We start from the raw sequence: 25022 nt of genomic DNA, 5'->3' as shown, positions 1-25022 counted from the left end.
CTCACCTGCTATGCTGAACAGGGGCCTTGTGGGGAAAACATGGAAAACCACTTCCAGGACGGCTGAGGTGGGAATAGAACCCGCCTCTACTCATTTGACCTCCCGAGGCTGAGTGGACCCCGTTCCAGCCCTCGTACCACTTTTCAAATTCCGTGACAGAGCCGGGAACCGAAACCGGGCCTCCGGGCGTGGCAGCTAATCACACTAACCACTACACCACAGGGGCGGACTTGAAAAATCATTCGATTACTTATTTGATTATTAAAAGTATTCGATTATCCCATCACTACCTCCAAGCATAGTTCAAGCCGTAGGAGAAGATTTTCGGCGGTATGAAGTCTTTCTGGTGGTGTATAACTAATGGCTTGTCAGTAAAAGCCAAAAGCACAGCAAACTCTATAGAGGCCATAAAGGTCATTGGAGGAGTAGAAGGTAAAGGCTTCCACTATCCATAATAACGGTACCAAGTGGGAAAGAGTGTTTAGCTCTATGTCCAGTCACGTTTGGTTGTGGGGGTGATTACTTTTTTTTTTAAAAGAGGAAGTACAACAGGGAAACCATCCTCTATTAACACTAATCAGGCGAAAAAATAGGAGACAGTCTAACACTTCGAAGAATGAAAGTATCGGCCAAGAAGGACAAGGGCCACGAGGGCGTGAAAATGAAATACCCCCTAGGCCTTGAGTGCTCTAATACCGTCGGGGTCGGAAAAGAACAAGAGTTAACCAAGGGAGGTTGGATAGGATATATTAAAACGAGGAACCTGGCGCAAGTAAGTGGAAGCAATGCCAGGACTCAGCTAAGTGCCCCGTGATCGCCAACCTACTCTCCCGAGTTCAGAGCCTCTGGGGCCCCTTTTAGTAGCCTCTTACGATAGGCAGGAGATCCCGTGGCTGTTATTCTACTGCCCCAACCCACATGGGAGTAGGGATCGGAAGAGAACAACTGATTACTAAGACGGGTCGGATAGGAAAAATGAAAGTGTGGAGGCTGGCACAAGTAAGTGGAAGCAATGCCAGACTCTAGATTATAGCCCAGGTCCCCTTTTCCTTTACCACCCCGGTTAAGCAGTCCCTATGACTTGTGGCTATTAGTTTTAAAGTCACTGAAAAAATATATCTATATTTCCTTATAACTTTAATTTATTAGACAACTCTCCGCACCTTATAAGGGGGCTGCCTGGCCGTGCTCCGTTCACCTGGTAGCCGAAATAATAATAATAATAATAATAATAATAATAATAATAATAATAATAATAATAATAATAATAATAATAATAATAATAATAATAATCAGTAGTAGTCCGGCTTCATGGCTACATGGTTAGCGTGCTGGCCTTTGGTCACACGGGTCCCGGGTTCGATTCTCGGCAGGGTCGGGAATTTCAACCATCATGTGTTGTCTTCATCATCATTTCATCCTCATCACGACGCGCAGGTCGCCTACGAGAGTCAAATTGAAAGACCTGCACCTGGCGAGCCAAACTCGTCCTGGGATCTCCCGGCACTAAAAGTCATACGCCATTTCACTTTCATTTCATCAGAAGTACCTCAGGAGGACCTTAGGGGCCAAGAAAGTGTCGGAAGGGTTTACGGTGGTGGTGATGGTGGTAATGAGTTTTATTTAAGGAGAAAGTACAACTAGGTAACCATCCTCTCTGAACAAATTAAGTGGAAACAAAAATGAATATAAAACACTTTACTGAACGGAGTAACTTGAAAAAAATTAATTTTAAAAAATAAAATAAAAGTGGTCCATCTATGTGGTGTAGTGGTTAGCATGATTATCTGCAACCTCCCGGAGACCCGGGTTCAATTCCTTGGTCTACCACGAAATTTGAAACGTGGTACGAGGGGTCAACTCAGCTTCAGGAGGTCAACTGAGTAGAGGTGGGTTCGATTCCCACCTCAGCTATCCTCGATGGCGTTTTCCGTAGTTTCCCACTTATCCTCCAGGCAAATGCCGGGATGGTACCTAACTTAAGGCCACGACCGCTTCCTCCCCACTTCCTTGTATATCCCTTCCGATTTTCCCATCCCTCCCCAAGGCCCCTGTTCAACATAGCATGTGAGGCCGCCTGGAAGATGTACTGGTTTTCCTCCCCAGTTTTATCCCCGACCCAAAGTCTCGCGCTCCAAGACACTGGCCTTGAAGCGGTAGAGGTGAGATCCCTCGCTGAGTCCGAGGGAAAAACCGTCCCTGGAGAGTAAACAGATTAAGAAAGAAGAAATAAAATAAAATTGATATTTAACCGAGAAGGACAATGATAACTTGACATTTAGAAGCCCTTGATTAATCCACTCTCGCAAACAGCGAATGACGAGATCAGCAATATCACCGTCATCGACTAGTTGAATTCCAGCGTTTCCTGCACACCGAGACTCCGACGTAGGCCAGAGAGAATTCCAGCGTTTCCTGCACACCGAGACTCCGACGTAGGCCAGAGAGATCGGCGCACTCTGTGCGGGTGTGGCCCACGGTGAAGTCGGCACCACAAGAACACACTGGCGGGTCTTCCCTCTTCAGGAGGTAAGAGTGCGTACATCTTCCATGGCCTATCCTCAGCCTATATAAATCTTCGGCCTCTCTCAGTGAAGGCCGCAAAGAGGACCGCCATACGGTAGTTTTCTTAATTGCTCAGCTTGCTTCTTCCATCCGAGATCCAACAAGGAGTTGTATGTGAACATAGAAAATATATCCTTCACAGTGTGGAGGAGATGGTAGGCCTATTGAGGGCTTTAGAAGAAAAGGAGCCCAGAATGATTATAGCCTATAATATACTTGCGCTGACAGACAAAATTGGAAATAACCTAAGAAATGGCTACCCACACACGAGAAGTGATTTTCTCCTTTGAACGGCGGATGAAACAGCTGATTTTCTCTCTTTAAACTATGCGTACCGTACGATTCCCTGATACCCAAGGATGTGTGCAGTCAACCCACCACTCCTCGACACATTTTGCCAGGTCTTTCTTCTCTCACTGACTTGATTTCCATAATTTGTGATTCAAACTGTAATCTCCTTCTCAACATTCTTCTGTAATTCCTTTCTGCACTAGTTATTATCCATGTTTCATTTCCATACAATGAAAGGTACGCTCCACACAAACATCTTTGTAATACAGTGAGCGAGTTTGTTACAGCTACGGGTTATGGAACTATAAGCCTGCAAGTGAGAGATCTGGCAGACCTGAAGATTCTTTCCACACCAGGCAAATGCTGGGGTTCTACATTTTAATAAAAGCCACGGCCGCTATCTTTTCAATCCTACTCCTTTCGTATCCCATCGTAACTGAAAATATATTATCTCATTTAGTGCGACTGTAAACTATTAAACAAAAAATGTTGTGTAATGCACGTATCTACTGAATTAGGTTGATGAAAAACAGTCCAAAGTTTTAGTTGTGTCAAGACATGTTAATATAATCTTGCTGCACACTGGATACAATGGCGATATAAACATACACACAACTGTCACTAATAATAATCATTATCAGTAATATAATGCCCTGCATTATCAATGACTTTAGGCAAACGCTGGGGCAATTTATCAATTGAACACCATTTGGCGTTAAAGAAGTCGAAAAGCCAGGTTCGAAGACATTTTTATCACGACAAGAGCATCCTTGCATATTGTTCGATAAGGAACGGAAGAGCACAAACCGGAGTGGGCAAGATCGGAAGAATGCAGATGTGTGGAAGAACTTACTAACCAAGCTTTTGTAGCTTTAGCGGTGTGCGGGCGTGCATTATCGGGCTAAAACAACAGTGATGTCGTTCCGGCCAGTTTTCTTGCATTGTGGCCGCAAAGCGTCTCAGTTGTTGACAATCAATATCGATAGTGACGGTTGCATTTCTCGGAAACAACTCCTAGACTACAATACGGTACGGTCCGATATCTTTCAGGTTGAAGGTACCCAGTTTATTAATTAAGCGCATAGCTTTTAGGACAGGAGTGCTCCCCGAACCAAAGGAATTAACTAATGAAAGTTAAAATTCCCGACGCGGCCGGGAATCGAACCAGGCCAGCATGTTAAACATTTAGCCATGGAGCAGGGGTTGTGACTAAGAGTCAGTATTTTCACAACGTCATAGTAACAACATGCTCCAGTTCCTTGTCCGAATGGTCAGCGTCAGGCTCAGAGAATCGTGGGTTCGATTCCCGGCTGGATCAGGGATTTTAATCGCATCCGGTTAATTCCTCTGACTCGGAGATTGGGTGATTGTGTTTGTCCACACACACTCCTCTTCATACACAGAAACATGCAACAGTGAGCACATCCCTTCACAAGGAAGGACATCTAGCCGTAAAACTAAGCGAAGTCCACATGTTTGGCACAGAACTCGCGACTACAACTGATTGCGGAAAAAAAGGCATAAGAAGAAGATAGTAATAACATGACAACGAATAGAATGCACCTTCAAGAATAGAATCTCCGTGGCTCAGGTGGCAGCACGCCGGCCTCTCACCAATCAGTTCCGCGGGTTCAAATTCCCGGTTATTCCAGGTGAGATTTGTGCTGGACAAAGCGGAGGTGGGACAGGGTTTTCTCTGGGTACTCCGATTTTTCCTGTCATCTTTCATTCCAGCAACACTCTCCAATGTCATTTCATTTCATTTAAGCATTGTCCCACAGGTGTGCGACAGGCTTCGGCAGCCAGCACAATTCCTATCCTCGCCGCTAGAGGGGGTCTTCATTCATCCCATTCCTGACCCGGTTGAATGACTGGAAACAGGCTGTGGATCACAAACCGGAGTGGGCAAGATCGGGAGAATACGGATGTATGGAAGAACTTCCTAACCAAGCTCCTGGATAACTGCTTTTGTCACTTTAGCGGCGTGCGGGCATGCATTATCGTGCTATAACAACACCTGATGTCGTCCCGGCCGGTTTTCTTGCAGAAACATAATGCAGAATCAGTTTCCTTATCAGCAGATTTGCAACTACAGTATACAGTGAAATAGGGACATGGGCTGAGATAAGTTGAAGTAACATGAGACTCGTCTCGAAATGCACAGCCATGTCTAAGAACCTGTGTAGTTCTATGAAGGCAACGAGAATAAACCTGTGATGCAATGACAACGAAATTATGAACAGTAGAAGGGTATTTAGAGAAAAATATTCCATGTATTTTTCTCACAACTAACCGCAGAATATTTCAAACCAACCAGAGGCGTGAGAAAATTGGCTCGAACAGAGTTCCACCGCGATGACGTCATAATGTGCTGACTTCCCTCTGCGTTAGGTATTGTGAAGATAATGCTGACCTTGGAGGAAGGTACGCAGTTCCTACAAGAGCAGATCGTCCATCAATTTATACTTTACAGTCGATTGTGATAGCGATAAGGGAAACTGTTGTTATAAGAATCGTCCGCAGTTTAAGTAGTCAATAAACTCAAAGGAAGGCAGATAAACTGCAACTCCGCCTACGCTCCCAGCAACACAACTGTTCGTTTAAAACAGCATAAGCTCGAGCCTCATGGATACTCCCCAATATTGTTTATGTAGGTACTCAATAATAATAATAATAATAATAATAATAATAATAATAATAATAATAATAATAATAATAATAATAATAATAATGATAATAATAATAATAATAATAATAATAATAATGTGGGCTGGAATACATTAAAAAGAGCTCAGGAAATGTCTGGACCCAAACGAGAGACCCAGACCTAACAGAGAATTGCACTGTGCTATAAGTTGGGAGCGATTGACTTGTTCTATGAAAAAATGAGGTTGGACAGTAACCGGCGGACGAAACCAATCTTCGAGTTCTTCAGGCAACGGAAAAAAGAGAGAAAATTATTTCTGGAATTGAGAATTAACTTGGCCAAGATCAGAGTAAAGTATGAAGACATAGCGGACAGAGATAGATTTAGACAACTAACTGAAGGTTTCAGAGGTTTTCAGGAGACAGGGGAGGAGTCGGTAAGAAAGAGATCCCACACAGAAGAAGCAAGAGAAAAACGAGAAGATAAGGCGTAGACGGCGAAATACAAAGTAAAGAGTGTCATGTGAGGTCTCCAGATGATCTAATCTAAACGAACAACAACAACAACAACAACAACAACAACAACAATAATAATAATAATAATAATAATAATAATAATAATAATAATAATAATAATAATACTGTACCATCTCTTTAAGAGGGGCCTTGACAGTCTGGTGGCATATTCATTGGATTCTTATCAAAGCTTTCGCAGTTCGAATCCCGATCGCTGCATTTGGAATTTCTAAAATTAAAAGTCGCGTACCTGTGGACTGAATTCAACGTAAACGCGGATGACCCGTGGCTAAGATAACGACGTTAACAAAATCGTAGAACCACAAGCTTACTTTTTTGGTTTTTAAGAGAAGAAAACGTACTGGAATTTGTCTGGAAAATGGGTTTATTTTATTTTCGGAATAAGTCTTTGACACGCGTCACTCCGTTTGGTTGCTCGGTATATATTTTTTCCTTTACAACCATATCATACTCTCTCAAATATCTAGAGATCGAATGACACTGGCAGGGGAATTACTTCGAAACACCTCGCCATAATTTTTTTCCTTTGTTGGGAGCCACATTTGTTTGAAATTGTAGAACTCACGTAATGGGCATAAATTTAGGGACAGCGATTCGCAACGCTCCCCATGGCCGCGACACTATTAAAATTCTTTTATAATGCCCACGTTTCGTCTTACCAGTAACAGACCATTAACTGTCTACCATAGAGCGTACATAAAATGAGGCATTTTAATTGGGTGAACTGGTCAGAGGCCCTGCACAGGCATCCACAATTTCGTACTACAATCAATTCTTCACACAAAACCGGCGTTTAAATTCGTATTTATTTTCGTCATGTCTAAAATCAGACACGATGAGGTGCTAGTAAAATGTAACCTCGTTTCAAGAAATGACGCCATTTAAATAAATCAAGTTTGGTCATCAAATCTTCGTTGTGATTGGCTGTATTGCTACTGAAAAATCAGGATAGTGTGGTGATTTAGCACCATCGTTTGTATGGAAACAGTAGATATTACGCCTCTGTTATACCAGATATATATAGAAAATTACTGTACACATATCCGCGATGGGCCAGGCGGCATATTACCACAATCATAAGGATGAAGTTTAATCACAGAACATACCTTGAGCATCTGAGAAGAAAATACTAGGTAAACAACAGCGATTTTGAGAGATTCACTACAAATAGGATAAAACCATCTATATAACTTAAAAGTTATTTGAATAAATAGAACATTTTTGACGAATATAAAAAGTGCCCCGAAGTTTTTAGTAACGGATATTGGTCAAATAGAAAAGGTAAAGAAATTCAAATATTTGGATAAGACAATTCAAGAAAATGGTTTAGAAAAATCTGCTGTAGAGGAGAGGATACACACGATGGAAAGAGCTTACGGTATAACGAAGAATACTTACAACAAAAAGTGCTTATCAACAAAACTTAAAATAAAGCACTACAACACAGTAGTGAAACCAGAATGCCTGTATGCCAGCGAATGTCTAGCATAGAACTACAAGCTTGATAAATTAGAAATATTAGAAAGAAGAATTATAAGGAACATATTAGGTCCTCTAAGAATTGCAAGAGTTTTGGAAATTAAGAAGTAACAATAAAATTTACCAGAACATAGAAAACATATCAGAAACAATAAGAAAAAGGAGATTGCTATTTCTTGGACACATTTATAGAATGGATGACAATAGACTAATTAAACGAATCTTCAAGTACCTTTGGGGAAAAATTCAACCACCACCTGGATTCAAAAAGTCAAGAAAGACCTGGAAAGGAACAACATACGAGAAGAAGAATTATTGGAAAGAAAGATTTTTATGAAGAAAGTCTTACAAATGAAAGGATTCCAAGGGAGGAAGGAAAAGAAAACAGTCACAAAGTGGACTGAAGACAGGAAAAAGAAGCACAGTGAAACAATGAAAGAATACTGGAAGAAAAGGAAAGAACAACTGAGGAGGAAGAATTGAAATTGTAACGTGGTCCTTAGAAGGCCGGAACGCAAGAAGAAGAAGAAGAAGAAGAAGAAGAAGAAGAAGAAGAAGAAGAAGAAGAAGAAGAATCCATCGGGGGGGCAGGGGGGTAACAGTTCGAAAATAATAAATATTGCAACATTAAAAATTCAAATGAAAATTAAATGTATTTTCTTATCCTTACGGATTAATCAGTACGCTGAACCTTTGTGGTTTCCTTAGAATTAGGGCGGCTATCTTAAGTGGATTTTCTTTCTCTGCAGCACAACCGATTGTACTAACATCTTTCATAACATTCAGACACATTAGCCGTGCTCCGAATGCCACTGCTCAGTACCACCCATACATCAACAGCTCCCCGTAGCCATAAATGAGACTGAGACTGTAGTGGAAATTACATTTTTACTTTGGCTATGTCAGGTCTCAGTTGAAACAAAAAAAAAAAAAAACTCTGCATATATCAAGAAATAGCTGTCACTGTTATTGCTGGTCTGGTGTTGAAAATGAAAATACACAGCCTGTTTCCAGTCATTCGACAGGGTCGGGAATGGAATGAATGAAGCCCCCATCTACCGGCGAGGATAGGAATTGTGTCGGCTGTCGAAGCCCGTCGCACTCCTCTGGGGCGATGATTAATGAATGACAGATGAAATTAAATTATATTCGAGTGTGTTGGTGGAATGAAATATGACATAGAAAACCGAAGTACCCGGTGAAAAACCTATCCCGCCTCCGCTTTGTCCAGGACAAATCTCACATGGAGTGACCGGGATTTGAAGCACGGAACCCAGCGGTGAGAGGCCAGCGCGCTGCCGCCTGAGCCACAGAGGTTCATCTGTTCTTGTGTTGCCAGATTTAAATTCCTACCCACATGATTAGAATCGAGCCCGTAGCCCCTAACACCGCCTACAAGCAAGGAAGCCTCACCCAAGTGTCATCGACGACTTATCTGTGTCAGCCAAGAAGCATGCGGGTAGTTGAAGTCGGACAGGTTCTTCTGGGTGGAGACAAGACATGTTACAAATTAATGAGGGCATGCACCTTCTCTGGAAGGTCAATGTAGTGGAAGAACAACAACCAAGTGCGGACAGAAAGTAAACTGAAGGCTCTGCTCTGATACACACACATGTGCTGGGGACAGGAAGAGCGTATCAGGGAAAGCATGGGAGAGTGCCGCAAACGTCATTTCTCCGCAAGCAATGTCGGTCGCTCTTTCAGCAGTGTTGCCAACTCCTAAGTTCAAATTCCCCCAGATCACTTCTAAAATCCCTCTAAATGAGACAATAACCCCCAAATAATAATAATAATAATAATAATAATAATAATAATAATAATAATAATAATAATAATAATAATAATAATAATAAGCACAAAGGAAAACAACAGCTAAAACCATAAGAGGTGAACGAAAACATTATGACACACAGCAACTAAAGAAACTAGAACAAGATTTCGTGAAAAACAATACACGTAATTTCTACCAGACATTCAGGAGGAACTTAACAAGATACAAACCGCCAACCCTATGCTTCAAAGATGACGAAGGAAATCTAATCACTGGAAATGAACAGAATTGCCAACACCTTGAAAATTATTTCCAGAAACTACTGAACTGTAAAAAACCTGAGGAAACTCTAATGTTTGAGAAACCCAAGAACCAGACACCGGACTCAGAACCACCTAATAAAGAAGAAATCAGGGGAATAATAACAGGACTGAAGAACAATAAGACGTCAGGTGAAGATTCAATAGTTGCAGAGTTATTGAAATATGCCGGAGAACACTTAGTGACTCAGCTAGAAGCACTGTTTGAGGAGATTTGGCAGACGGAGAGCATCCCAAAGGAATGGAAGACATCATTAATACACCCGCTGCACAAAAAAGGAGACAGAACAAACGTTAACAATTACAGAGGAATATCATTGCCACCAGTTGCCTCTAAAATTCTATCCAAGGCACTACAAAACAGGACTGAAGGGATAATAGAAAAAGAACTTGGTGAATACCAGGCAGGATTCCGGAAAGGGAGATCATGCAGCGAGCAAATTTTCAACCTAATCTCCATAATACAACTACGTGCACTCACGGCCAAAAATCTAGTGATTGTATTTGTGGATTTTAAGAAAGCCTATGATTCAGTCGACAGAGCAACCTTGATAAGCACGTTAGAAGAGTTTGGGATAGATAAAAAAACTAGAAATTTAATCAAAGAAACCATCACTGACACTACATCACAGGTTAAGTTTATGGGTATGTTGTCAAAACCATTCAAGATCGAAACAAGTGTCCGACAAGGGGACGGGATGTCACCACTTCTGTTTAATGTTATACTTGAAAAAGTGGTCAGAGAGTGGAGGAAGAAACTGACGGAATTAGGGGTGAAAAATGGAATATCACTGGGAAGATCTGGAGTCAAAATTGACTGTCTAGCATTCGCAGATGATATGGCAATACTGGCAGAAGACACTGAAACAGCCAAGGTACAAATTGAAACACTTCAAGAGATTGCTGTAAAGACGGGACTTCAGATATCCTTCGAAAAGACGGAACTAATGATTCAGGACAAAAAGGATCCGACACAAAATATTGTCACCAAATATGGAACAATTAAAAGAGTACATAAGTTTAAATATCTAGGGGAATGGATAACCCCAACAGGACTACCAGGAATAGCATTACAGGAAAGGGCAAGAAAGATGGAAGCAGCATACCAGTTATGTCGAAATGTCTACAATAAAAAATCAGTTTCATTCACTGCAAAAATCAGACATTACAACACTGTCATCAAACCAGAAAGTCTATATGCGATCGAATGTATTCCACTGAACAGGAAGGGCTTACTAGAAAACATTGAAAAGACAGAAAGGAAGATCTTGAGGAAGATACTAGGGCCCAGGAAAGTGGGTCAAGAATTTAGACTGCGACCAAATGAGGAACTATACAAAAGGACCGAAAAAATCACAATATCCTTCAAGAAGAGAAGACCCTGCTTCTACGGATACATTAAAAGAATGCCACCAGAGAGAACAGCCAAGCGAATTCTGGAATACATGGAGAACAGGAAGACACAAACTAGCTGGCTTAAAGGGGTCAAGGAGGATATGGAGGAAAATAATATATCACAGCAGGCAGTGTACAACAGACAGGAATACAGAAAAATCATCAACAAAATTAAGGTATTCCAAGATCAAAGTAGCAAAAAACGGACCGGCAACAACTGGTCACGAGAACGTAAAGAAGCCCACTCCGAAAGGATGAAGAAGTACTGGGCCGATCGAAAGAGAACCGTAAATGAATGATGCTTAACGTGGTCCATAGTAGACCTATTCGAAAACAATAATAATAATAATAATAATAATAATAATAATAATAATAATAATAATAATGCCACTGCCATTATTCACAAAAACAATAAATCACTCCACAGAATTATTCACACATCACAGATACCGCCTTACCAAACAGGCCTTACTTTGTTAACACACCACGCGAATAGCCTCTTACTGCATGAACTGCACAGACACAGTGAAAACTGAATCGAGTTACGCTATCAGACTGCCAAGTTCACGTACTACGAAGATTTTCCTCCTACATGACGTTGACAATTAGTGACGTTCACTCTACAAGCGGACCAATTATCTATGTGCGAGACACGAAGTGCGTGATTCCCCTTAACATCTACCAAAAAATGCTGCTGCGGTTACCGAGGAGGTGGAGGAATGACAGAGAAAGAAGGCGAGAGATATGCAATGTATGTCTCGAATGTTTTGAAATATCGGTGGATGGTAATTCTTATTAATTAAAATTTCAGTAGATTTTATATAAGTAGGCCTAAACCTATCTGCTGGTAATCGATAAAAAGAAGTAAAAAATAAGACGACAGCTGCGTTCGTATAAGGGACGAGAAGAGGGAATCCCAAGGCACGTGAAGTGATCGTGCATTCAGAGCTGCTAGAAGAGAAAATCATGACGCATGATTTATTGCAGTGCCTGGGACAGGGAGGCAGGCCAACAAAAAAAAAAACCCTCAAAGATAAAACCAACACATTAGCGGAGCCAAGCATGCTATTGAAATAAATAAATAAATAAATAAATAAATAAATAAATAAATAAATAAATAAATAAATAAATAAATAAATAAATAAATAATTTTCACCCAATAGCCCCTCAAAATTGTTACAAAAATAATTTCCCCCCTAACGTTCCCCCTGACTCTTCTATTCCCCCAACTTTCCCTAAGGTGCGATTAAATCCCCCTGAATTTAGGGGTAAAATCCCTAAGTTGGCAACACTGTCTTTCAGGGACGGCCGGCTGAGTAGCGCAGTTGTGAGCGGCATCTGGACGCGGAAAGTTGTCAGAAGTCCACACTTTGTTTTGTCAATTATTCGAATAGACTAAGCTATCATGTATCCAAAAACAATAAACCAAACCCCATGGCGCAACAGCTCCGAAGGGCCTTGGCCAACCAAGCGACCGCTGCTCAGCCCGGAGGTCTGCAGATTACGACGTGTCCTGTGGCCAGCACGACGAGTCCTCTCAGCCGTTATTCTTGCCTTTCTAGACCGAGACCGCTATTTCACTGTCAGATAGCTCCTCAATTGTAATCACGTAGGCTGAGTAGGCCTCGAACCAGCCCTCAGAATCAGGTAAGAATAGGCGGCCTCACCTGCTATGCTTACAGGGGCCTTGTGGAGGGATGGGAAGATTGGAAGGGACAGGCAAGGAAGAGGGAAGGAAGCGGCCATGGCCTTAAGTTAAATACCATCCCGGCATTTGCCTGCAGAAGTGGGAAACCACAGAAAACCACTTCCAGGATGGCTCAGGTGGGCATCGAACCCACCTCAACTCAGTCGACCTCCCGAGGCTGAGTGGACCACGTTCCAGCCCTAGTACCACTTTTCAAATTTTGTGGCAGAGACGGGAATCGAACCCGGGCCTCCGGGGGTGGCAGCTAATCACGCTAACCACTACACCACAGAGGCGGACCTATGGAACTACTACGAATGTAATAATCAATTCTCTGTAGTATGATGGAATGAGGCCTCTCTGATAAAAGAGCCTTCTATATGTCTCTCGGTCATGGCCGTCAATCAATACTTCACACCACAGCCTGCATAGTTGCTCAGCTCACACACGTTGTATCGTTGGGACTGAGCGGCTCAGACGGTTGAGGCGCTGGTCTTCTGACCCCAACTTGGCAGGTTCGATCCTGGCTCAGTCCGGTGGTATTTGAAGGTGCTCAAATGCGTCAACCTCGTATCGGTAGATTTACCGGACGTAAAATTATTCCTGAGGGACGAAATCCCGGGACGTCGGAATTTCCGAAAACCGTCAAAAGTGGTTAGTGGGACGTAAAAAAAAACATTATTATTATTATTATTATTATTATTATTATTACATTTTGTATCGTTAATTTCGTGATGCATATTTTCAGATGAGACTACTACTACTACTACTACTACTACTACTACTCCAGCCATAGACATACAGTACATATGAAATGTTATCAAGCCTGACGGGACTGAATATGACAAAAACTGCTGCGATTCATGACCAAATAGACACGCCGAAGGTACACCAAGAGTTGAGATTAAAACCTTTCAATAACTGGAGTAAAAAGGAACACCAAAGTAAAGGTCTTTTGTTTTCAAGCAGTACACTCCAGCCAACGAATGGATCCGAGAAGACCTGGGATTGTTATGCAGTGAATGGAAGGAAGGAATTAAATTAAAAAAAAAAAAAAATTTGGCTTTTGGTCCATCAACCACACAGCCAGCGAAACATTAAACATTCACAAGTCACACAATAATATATATATATATATATATATATATGCATATGACAGACAGGAATGAAATGACATAAATGGCAGACAGAAAATATCACCTGAAAGTTTCTTTCACTCCACAAACTCCCTGGAAGTTCTGACATTTACATTTTTTTAACATGACTAAAATCAATGAAATGGCGTATGGCTTTTAGTGCCGGGGGTGCCCAAGGACATGTTCGGCTCGCCAGGTGCAGGTCTTTTGATATGACTCCCGCAGGCTACCTGCGCGACGTGATGAAGATGAAATGATGATGACGACACATACACCGAGCCCCCGTGCCAGCGAAATTAACCAATGTAGTTAAAATTCGCGACCCTGCCGGGAATCGAACCCTGGACCCCTGTGACCAAAGGCCAGCACGCTAACCATTTAGCCATGGAGCCGGACACTAAAATCAATACAAATGTCTGATAAAATAAGAGCAGTAAAAAGAGACAAATTATATATTTAAAACACTATATTTGAGAAATTGTGCTGAAGTCGCTTAAACTCTGTTTGGCAGTAGAAAGAAGAATTGGCAGCTTGGTTTGAGACAGTCTCTTTCACACCACATACTCCTTGGATGTTCTGACACTCACAATTCATGATGTGCACTTGTTTTTCGAACGTGACGAAAACCATTACAAATTTTTGATTAACAGAGGTAAAAACAAAGAGAAGAAGGACATAAATTATATATTTAGATCACTATTTTTGAGAAATTCGGCTAAAATCGCATATACTCTCTGGTTGGCAGAAGAAAGAAGAACTGGCACACTGGTTGGAAATGGAGTTCCAATTTTAATAAATTTTAAGACCATTACTGTTCGTGCAACACTATACTTTGAACAAACAAATACAACGTGGAATTAAAATGACCACGAATGTGTCAGCTGTCCGTAACATACAAGGCAGATCCTACGACAACCTCTGTCGATGCTGCCACAGAGAGACTGAAATACTTACCCATGTTCTGGGAACCTGTCCACATGGTGAACTTTTACACAACTTGCATCATCATACGGGCAGATCATCCATTACGAATACATTGAGGGAGAAAGGGTTTAACGTATAAGGCATGAAGACATACATGGTATCTTCACTGATGACAGCAATAGACGGACTAACATAACCTTTCAGCCACATTCTCGCCATGGATATGTTAATAGACCCCAACGTCAAATTCGAGGCCTACAAAAGACAGCCTGAGGAAGTTGACACCAGAAAAGCGGCGTATCTACAAAGTTACTAATAAATAATTCCGAAAAGAAATATCATCTCGAGTCCATGACTACATCCTAGCATAGCCACACGAAATTATTATTATTATTATTATTGTCGCCGGCCCCGTGGTGTAGGGGTAGCGTGCCTGCCTCTCACCCGGAGGCCCCGGGTTCGATTCCCGGCCAGGTCAGGGATTTTTTACCTGGACCTGAGGGCTGGTTCGAGGTCCACTCAGCCTACGTGATTAGAATTGAGGAGCTATCTGACGGTGAGATAGCGGCCCCGGTCTAGAAAGCCAAGAATAACGGCCGAGAGGATTTGTCGTGCTGACCACACGACACCTCGTAATCTGCAGGCCTTCGGGGTTTTTTTTTTTATTTATTATTGTCAGCCTTTGCGGTGTAGTGGTTAGTGTGATTAGCTGCCTCCTACGGAGGCCTAGGTTCGATTCCTGGCTCTGCCACGGAATTTGAAAAGTGGTACGAGGACTGGAACGGAGTCCACTCAGCCTCGGGAGGTCAACTGAGTAGGTGGTGGGGGGTCGACTCTCACCTCAGCCATCCTCGAAGTGGTTTTCCGTGGTTTCCCACTTGTCGTCCAGGCAAATGTCGGGATGGCACTTAACTCAAGGCCACGGCCACTTCCTTCCCTCTTCCTTGTCTATCCCTTCCAATCTCCCCCCCCCCCACAACGCTCCAGTTCAGCATAGCAGGTTAGGTCGCCTGGATGAGGTACTGGTCCTCCTTCCCAGTTGTATACATGACCAAATGTCTCTCGCTCCAGGACACTGCCCTTGAGGCGGTAGAGGTGGGATCCGTTGCTGAGACCGAGGGGAAAAACAACCCTGGACTGTATAGGGATTAAGAAAGAAATACATATTATTATTATTATTATTATTATTATTATTATTATTATTATTATTATTATTATTATTATTCTACTAATCTGCATGAGCCCGAAGGCAGACATCGAGCTCACTTCAGTGTTCTTTATCACCGATTTTTCTTTCTAACGTACGCATTTGCCAATGAATGTCTTAACGTCTGCCAGGGCAAACCTTCCAGAAACGAGTTTTCAATTCCGTGGCTGATGCCTATCGAACAACAGCGACCAATAATTCGGACATTTATTTTGTTTACTTTTTAGTCTCGATGGATTTGAAATTCTGCACGCTGTTTTTTATTTTTATTTTTATTTTTAAACCAATGCCTTGTTTTATTTCTGTAGATTCACCTGACAAGCGCTGCGGCGCATCTTGATTGACATGGCGTGTGAGGACTATGACTGGGAATCTGGTTGGGAGTAGAGGGGACAGCGTGTATAGTCATATTAAGTTGGTTTTTATGGACAGGAGGGTTATTTTACTGACATTTGCTGACTTTCTATATCGCGCTGAATACTACTAAGTTTAACCTCGCCGTTGTTTCTTGCGATTCCTCTCCAGTGCAGCGTCGGATCTACTGTACATCGAGTGGACGGCTTTGTATAATACATCCGTACAAAGACATGGCAAATTACGCCTCTATTCAGCCAAATATATCGAGAAAATAATGGTATACAGACATGCGAAGGACTGGGGAACACATAATCTCAAACATACGCATAAGATTTAATCAAGGGTGACAAGATGGGGGTCACCACTATATCCAGCTGTCTTTGCAAAAATACAAATATTGGGGATGTAAATCACATCTTTTTTGAATGCCGTAAGACTAAACAACGACCACACCAGATGCACCTTGACCTTGTGCACCTCGAAGCTCCACAACGTACACGCGTTCATCTATCTCCACATCAGATGTTCAGACGTTCGCTCGTTCGTAATCTGTTTACCCTCCAGGGTAGGTTTTTCTCTCGGACTCAGCGAGGGATCCTACCTCTACCACCTCAAGGGCAGTGTCCCGGAGCTTCAGACTCTGGGTCTGGGATACAACTGGGCATGAAACTGGGGAGAATGACCAGTACCTCGCCCAGGCGGCCTCACCTGCTATGCTGAACAGGGGCCTTGTGGGGGGATGGGAAGTATGGAAGGAAGCGACAGTGGCCTTAAGTTAGGTACCATCCCGGCATTTGCCTGGAGGAGAAGTGGGAAACCACGAGAAACCACTTCCAGGATGGCTGAGGAGCGAATCGAACCCCCCTCTACTCAGTTGACCTCCCGAGGCTGAGTGGGCCCCGTTCCAGCCCTCGTACCACTTTTCAAATTTCGTGGAAGAGCCGGGAATCGAACCCGTGCCTCTGGGGGTGGCAGCTAATCACACTAACCACTACACCACAGAGGCGGGCATGTTCAGACGTAGTGGGAGATATTAAACAAATGCAGTGCTATGCGTGAATAATTCAGATTATTATTAGCCATGTTTGCTACAGGTTATCCGTTCATTATTGCTGAATATAATATATCTGCCCTTCATCTCTTGAATATATAAATTGGCGGCAGGATTAGCTGCTGGCTTTCGCCCGGATGGCTGAGGTTCGAGTCCCCAGTCGATCCGAGTTTAGTTTTTTTTTTTTTTTTTAATTTACAATTTGCTTTACGTCGCGCCCACGCAGATACTGTAGGTCTTGAGACGACTATGGGATAAGAAAGGGCTAGGAGTGGGAAGGAAGCGACCGTGGCCTTAATTAAGGTACCAAACCAAACCAAACCCCATGGCACTACAGCCCTTGAAGGGCCTTGGCCTACCAAGCGACCGCTGCCAGCCCGAAGGCCTGCAGATTACGAGGTGTCGTGTGGTCAGCACGACGATTCCTCTCGGCCGTTATTCTTGGCTTTCTAGACCGGGGCCGCCATCTCACCGTCAGATAGCTCCTCAATTCTAATCACGTAGGCTGAGTGGACCTCGAACCAGCCCTCAGGTCCAGGTAAAAATCCCTGACCTGGCCGGGAATCGAGCCCGGGGCCTCCGGGTAAGAGGCAGGCACGCTACCCCTATACCACGGGGCCGGCTAATTAAGGTACAGTGGCGTGAATATGGGAATCCAGGGGAAACCATCTTCAGGACTGCCTGACACCCGTGGCCAAAAAAAGAAGAGCCAGGAACGCTCCAGTGACTCCATACGTATTCGAGATAAACTGCAGGGGGAAGAAACCTTATAGGCCTATTCTGTGGTGTAGTGGTTAGCGTGATTAGCTGCCACCCCCGGAGGCCCGGGTTCGATTCCCAACTCTGCCACGAAATTCGAAAAGTGGTACGAGGGCTGGAACGTGGTCCACTCAGAATCGGGAGGTCAATTGAGTAGAGGTGGGTTCGATTCTCACCTCAACCATTCTCGAAGTGGTTTTCCGTGGTTTCCCACTTCTCCTCCAGGTAAATGCCAGGGATGTAGGCCTACCTATCTTAAGGCAACGGCCGCTTCCTTTCCTCTTGCTTGCCTGTCCCTTCCAATCTCCCCATCCTTCCACAAGGCCCCTGTTCAGCATAACAGGAGAGGCCGCCTGGGCGAGGCACTGGTCCTCCTCGCTAGTTGTATCCCCCGACCCAAAGTCTCGCGCTCCAGGACACTGCCCTTGAGGCGGTAGAGGTGGGATGCCTCACTGAGTCCGCGGGAAAAACCGACCCTGGAGGGTAAGCAGCTTAAGAAGAAGAATAGGCCTATATATTATTTTAATATTCTTAATGTTGATTTTAAAATAATTTGTTCCATGTATTATTTAATGAGTTGGACTGAGTGGCACAGACGGAAGAGCGCTGAAGTTTTGAGCCCTAATACGACAGCCTCGGTCAGTAGATTAAATGGCACGAAAAAAAACTCCAATGGGACAAAATTCTGGATCCTCGGCGTTTCCAAAAAACATTGGACTACAAGAATCTAAAACAAAAGGGGTGAGTAAAACAGATTTACGCATTAGCAAATACACTGTTTTAAATTCTAGTTTTAGAAATCTTCCAAGGAAGAAAGCTGGCTGAAAGACTTGAGGTTGTAGCCAGAATAAAACGTTAGGATGTGATTTATGAGCGTTGGAGGTACACGCTTCGTCGGCCAAGCTTGAGGGGCGGACCAAGCAAGAAAACCTGTTGGGAACATCGGCTGTGGGTGTCTCCGGAATGCACATTCGTTTTAACGGAACCCGCTCTTCGCTCCACAGCGCTTTCGGGACGTACAGACAATCCCGTTCTTAGGTCTTGTGCACTGACCATAGTACGTAACTACTACAAGAAAAAATTGGTAATTCAAGCCAAGCGCTGAACGTTGGGTGACGAACTCTTGGTCGTGAAAACAAATGGTCGTTAGAGCGGAACGAGTAGCTTGATGTAAAACTCCAGTAAATTCATGGTGAAATTTCCCTCGTACAAGGATGGATAATGACAGTTAAAATGCAATTAAAGTAGCACGAAATGAGGGACATCAAAGAGCTGAGTGTCTGTCTCTAGTATCAACAGTCCTAGAGATAATGGCTTTTAGCAGGGAGACCGCAAGTTAGGTTCCAGGATCGTCCAAGGATCTTAATTATTGTCTGGCGGTAGGAACAGCGTTCTTTCAACCTCATGAGGTCATCTGAGTAATATGAAAACCAGCCTAGGATCCAGTCAAGAAAGTCAAATAATACAGATGAAGAAGTGACACTCTAGACCATCTGGCTAACCAACAGACGCGAATAGTGACGATTGCGAATTGTAAGTGGAGGCACACACATTTGTAGACAACAAACTGTACCTGGCTCTGAGGGATATAGTTGGCGGGGGGTTGGGGGTGGGGAGTAGACATCAAAATTTAAAAGAATAGCTATAAAATTGAGAGTTTTTGATGCTCTCTGAGCGAATTTTTATAGAGTCGTAAAGGTCGACAGTCTACCGACTTCTTCTTCTTCTTTATCTGTTTACCGTCCAGGGTCGGTTTTTCCCTCGGACTCAGCGAGGGATCCCAAATCTACCACCTGAAGGACAGTGTCCTGGAGCTTCAGACTCTGGGTCGGGGGTTACAACTGGGGAGGATGACCAGTACATCGCCCAGACGGCCTCAACTGCTATGCTGAACAGGGGCCTCGCAGGGGGATGGTAAGATTGGAAGGGATAGACAAAGAAGAGGGAAGGAAGCGGCCGTGGCAATCGAACCCACCTCTACTCAGTTGACTTCCCGAGGCTAAGTGGACCCCGTTCCAGCCCTCGTACCATTTTTCAAATTGCGTGGCAGAGCCGGGAATTGAACCCGAGCCTTCAGGGGTGGCAGCTAATCACACTAACCACTACACCACAGAAGCGGTGTCTACCAACTTAACTGCGGTAATAATATATTTTTGACATATTTATTCAATACTACACAGTAAAACTTTCACCGAAAGAACAATAATTACATACGTATGACAATTAAAATAGAAGTACGGGGTGATTATACAATTAGAAAATCATTAAGTATTTGACTACACACTAACAAAGCAACAGATACATTGAAATGAAATGTCGTATGGCTTTTAGTGCCGGGATATCCCAGGAAGGGTTCGGCTCGCCAGGTGCAGATCTTTCTATTTGACTCTCGTAGGTGACCTGCGGGTCGTGATGAGGATTAAATGATGAAGATAACACATGCACACAGCCCCCGTGCCATTGGAATTAACCAATTAAGGTTAAAATCCCCGACCCGGCCGGGAATCGAACCCGGGACCCTCTGAATCGAAGGCCAGTACGCTCACCGTTCAGCCAACGAGTCGGACAACAGACACATTTTTGACTAAGTGAGACTGCCAGACTGACGAATGCGCGCTGCAAGCTGGTAAATCATATGTGCCCATGACCTTGGTAAAAATATACCCCTGCTACCCTTCATCATAGCACCTGCTACACGCAGCCGCGCGGCTCTCCCCGACTTGCTGTGGAGCTGTACAAATCGGCTGATCGCGACGAACATTTTGTGCATATTTCCTCTCAGTATTTTTTCTTAATAATTAAAGAAATTAAAGGAAAAATAATAGTTGAAAAGACAATAGGGTTTGTACAAACTGCTTTTTAAATAAATCCCAGTTTCAGGCGGCTAAAATGGAATAAAAAGTTTTTCTCCACAAAGAGAGAGAGAGAGTTAGTGTGTCAGGGGAGGGCGGGGAGAGGGAGTGCGACTGCATTCCACCCTCATCGCCCTACCTAATCGCCTGCCAGTCGCCTTGGTCCCTTAAAGTACCGCATGTGCCCCGGTTTTCATTTATATATATTTTTTTATAACAGCAAATAGCATTAATTTCATTCTACTTCCGTAGGACAAAGCATTCAAAACAAACAACTCATACCTGTCACACAAATGCTTTCTCAGAAATGTAACTGAACTCTTACTTGTAATCCAATCTGAACAGCTTGCAGAGGAGCTGTGCAAACTCGTCCGTTGTTGTTGTTGTTGTTATCGTTATTTTATCTCGAGTTCTAACCCTAAGACCCGCTACTTCTATAGATGTTGACTCATACTTTAATTTGTAACATGGAATAGCAGGTTCGTGGGCATTACACTTTTCTTTATGAACAGCCAGTGTTTAGGTGCCTATGTTTTATTATAAATGCATAAGTCGAGTCTGTCGGAATGGTTATCATGTTCATCGGCTTAGAGGATTCATCGAGCGTCCTTGTACTTCCTAGTACACTATGTGTAGAGGTTCCCTCAAGGCATCAGTGACCATGGTTCGAATACGACGATGGCAGACATTTCTAAGAGCTTCAGCATGTGTGGAGGCCCTCAAGACGAGTGTAAGTGTTCCTATCACACTGTGGGGACGGTGGTTTTCGGCTTGAGACCTGCCTACTAATGTCCGGACTGGATACCCTAGCAACAAAGGCAGCCATTGTTTAGAGGAATACTAAAATACTAATTATTCGACACAGATACCAGTGCGTGCTTCATCGGCTAACGTATGCGGCTGTTGGCCGCAAAATTTGAAACCAACTTGCCGTTCCGCACTCGGCGCATCACAGTGTAATGGAGGGAGCCAGTATTTCTAAGTTACACCCTTCCCCATTAGACGGAACGGTTTCCAGAAGTCTCCACGACAAGGAGGTGCCCAGTGTGACTTCTAAGTTTATATACAGTAGGTGTCAGATCAGCGGCTGTCTGCCGCACGTTAACCAGCGTGTCTCAGCTTTTGGTCACAATGTCAGTGTGTGTTATTATTTTGTTTTGTGGATTGCTTTGTAAATAGGTGTTTTCACCGACATTAACTATAAAATTATTAATGTCTAATACAAATAAGTACATATTATAAAACTTTTATCATAATATAAAATATACGCATCCTTACTTAGAAACTTGACCAGCAGCTACTACTTCTGTAGCTAACCGCTTGCTGAGCATCTTCTGAAGAATAACGTTACATTCCTTGGGATTCTGCGTGAAGGTGGGTGACTATCCCCCACAAGTATGTGACTCAAAATAAAAGTTTTGTTTCGGTTGTTTGTAATATGTGAGGTATATTTGTTTTGTTCGGACATGTACACTTTGGCTAATAGATATTTTGAATGTTCATGACTTCTTTTCGCCCTTATTATATTTATATGATCAACATATTGATATTGTGCATACAAAGAAAAGACAGCTTATTGACGTGAACTAAAACCAACTGAATATTGATGTCTTAAAACAATAAGAATTGTGATAATGTTTAAGCTTCTAAAATATGTTGTAATGGAGAAATCATTCTGAAAAATACAGTTCATTACTTAATACAGTACTTACTAATACTGATTTAAGAGACCTGCTGTCTATTATGCATTTGAGTTAAACAATAGCACTGGCAGTTAGAAAGATGCAGGAAAGATGCAAGTACGGCTAACAGCCGTTAGCCGATGAAGGTTAAGGGAAATAGGAACTCCGAAACACTACAGAACTTCTGAGAAGGTCAATCGGCGGCATTAAAAGAAGACTCCAAGATCTCATTGCCTTGACCTTTTGTCTTCTATTTCATGATCGATGAAAGAATGCATTTTTATATAGGTGCTAGTACAATACAGCAAACGCGGGACTGGTGGAAAAACCGACAATCAAGCAACAATAAAACTTGAACAAAAGGTAAATCAGCTACTTACGATAGACTTGGAACGAATATTTTTTTGTCAGGTTTTCTCAAATTTTAAATTGTTAATAACATCAGAAAACCCCGATGACTAGAATAAGTCAGCATCATAACTGCAGCAAATAACATCTGTATCAGAACTGGCACCAGAATAAAATACTCACGGATGACCTTTTCTTCGTCTCGACATGTATGAAGCAAAGGTACGAGGACGACACTGAACAAAGGGAACGGCAGATAGCGCTGTCTCTTGAAATCGGTGGTCGATATCAGCTTTACCTAGATAAGATACAGTTGTTTAACGTATAATTCTAGGAAGAGTACACATTTGATCAAATAAACTGTGCTCATTTGTAGCTTTGAAACGATAACATTTTACGTGTTGGTACATGTTCCAGTCATAAATCAACACGGATGAATCTACTTACAGTAGAACAATCAATAGGCCTACTTCGCAATAAATTTCGACGGTGATGGTAATAATGGTGTATGGTAATAATAAGCATCGCGGTAGAGAGGTAATAATTGACACACATGATTGACATGGCATGGGGTTTTACTGACACCAAAATAAAGTATACAAGAAGTCGCAAGTCTACCGCGATCGTCCGACCTCATTAAGGATGCTAAAAGACAACATTCGACGGCAATTTTTCACCATACCTACGAATATGCTGTACAGCGCTGTTCACAACATTATCCCTCAACGACAGGTATTGTTGATGAATGATGGCATGTGTTATAAAAAACATCATCTTTGCTAAACCTCGATTGTTATGCTAATTATTATTGTTGTATATCGTATGAAGCGCCATCCGTTGGTCATTTTGTGTACTCCAATATTCCGTGAAGTACTGCCTCGTCAAATGTTGACGGACGTATGGGTCACCCTGTACAACTACGTAATCATCCTCTCTGAACAAATTAATTGAAACAAAAATGAAATTAAAACTATGTATGGAGCCGATGACCTTCGATGTTAGGCCCCTTTAAACAACAAGCATTATCATCATCATCAAAACTATGTATTGAACGGAGGAGTTTTTCACTTTTTATTTTTTACAATTTGCTCTACGTTGCACCGACACACATAGGCCTTACAGCGACGATGAGATAGGAAAAGGCTGGGAATGGGAAGAAAGCGTCCGTGGCCTTAATTAAGGCACAGCCCCAGCATTTGCCTGGTGTTAAAATTGGAAACCACGAAATACCATATTCAGGGCTGCCGACAGTATGTTTTTAAAATTAAACACTCCCATTCCTTCATACGCCCCTGTAGGGAGTCTTTTCAATAAATGCAAAGATGTACTTTCCCCCAAAGACGTGGAGGCTTAACGATAATAATCTTAAGAATCATAATGTAAGCGCGAAGTAAATGGCAAATTATTTTTGATATCTGATCAACCTAATTGACGCATGTACAGCGACAATATTGTGTTGTCTAAGTTAAAGGAATATCGGGGTTTAAATCTGGAATGGAATTCAGATCCGTGGCGGATATCACCTAGGAGTTAACGGTTTTACTGAAGTACGGCGCTGTCGCGATTAGGAAACGTTTGGGTGGAACCAGTGAACGAAATTATCGTGACAAGTCGTGAACCGTGAGGAGAGATCGTAAAAGGGCACGCTGAAGGCAAAGCGCCATGTTTGCAAACGGTTTCTTCCAAGTCGCTTCGAGTCTAATATATACACTTCTTTTTCCAATCTGCTTTACGTCTCAGCGGCATAGATAGGTCTTATGGCGACGATGGGATAGGAAAGGGCTAGGAATGGGAAGGAAGCGGACGTGGCCTTAATTAAAGTGTTGTCCCAGCATTTGAAACCAAGGAAAAACCATCTTCAGGCTGTCGAAATGTCCGACTCCTTTGCTAAATGGTTGGCTTGCTGGCGTTTGCTCATAAGGGTCCTGGGTTCAATTCCCGGCAGGCTCGGGAATGTTAACCATAATTGGTTAATTCCGCTGGCATGGAGGCTGGATGTATGTGTCGTTTCCATC

At 42.8% G+C, this 25022-nt stretch overlaps 1 protein-coding gene across 2 annotated transcripts in view; it reads right to left on the bottom strand.

Annotated features, from left to right (window-relative positions):
- Nucleotides 1-25022, bottom strand: part of MESR3 (misexpression suppressor of ras 3) — a 103829-nt gene that overhangs the window by 66083 nt on the left and 12724 nt on the right. Inside the window, exon 1 of one of the 2 annotated variants that reach the window (XM_067154077.2) lies at nt 23191-23275. The exons of the other annotated variant lie outside the window; for it this stretch is intronic. The gene's annotated coding sequence lies outside the window, so the exon portion shown is untranslated. Of the gene's footprint in view, nt 1-23190; nt 23276-25022 lie in introns of those variants that run through there. 2 annotated transcript variants of the gene reach the window in all.

This window comes from Anabrus simplex, chromosome 9 (genome assembly GCF_040414725.1).
Source record: "Anabrus simplex isolate iqAnaSimp1 chromosome 9, ASM4041472v1, whole genome shotgun sequence".
NCBI classification, from domain to species: Eukaryota; Metazoa; Arthropoda; class Insecta; order Orthoptera; family Tettigoniidae; genus Anabrus; species Anabrus simplex.
The sequence above is the reverse complement of the archived record's forward strand: the minus strand, read 5'-3'. Positions and strand labels throughout refer to the sequence as shown.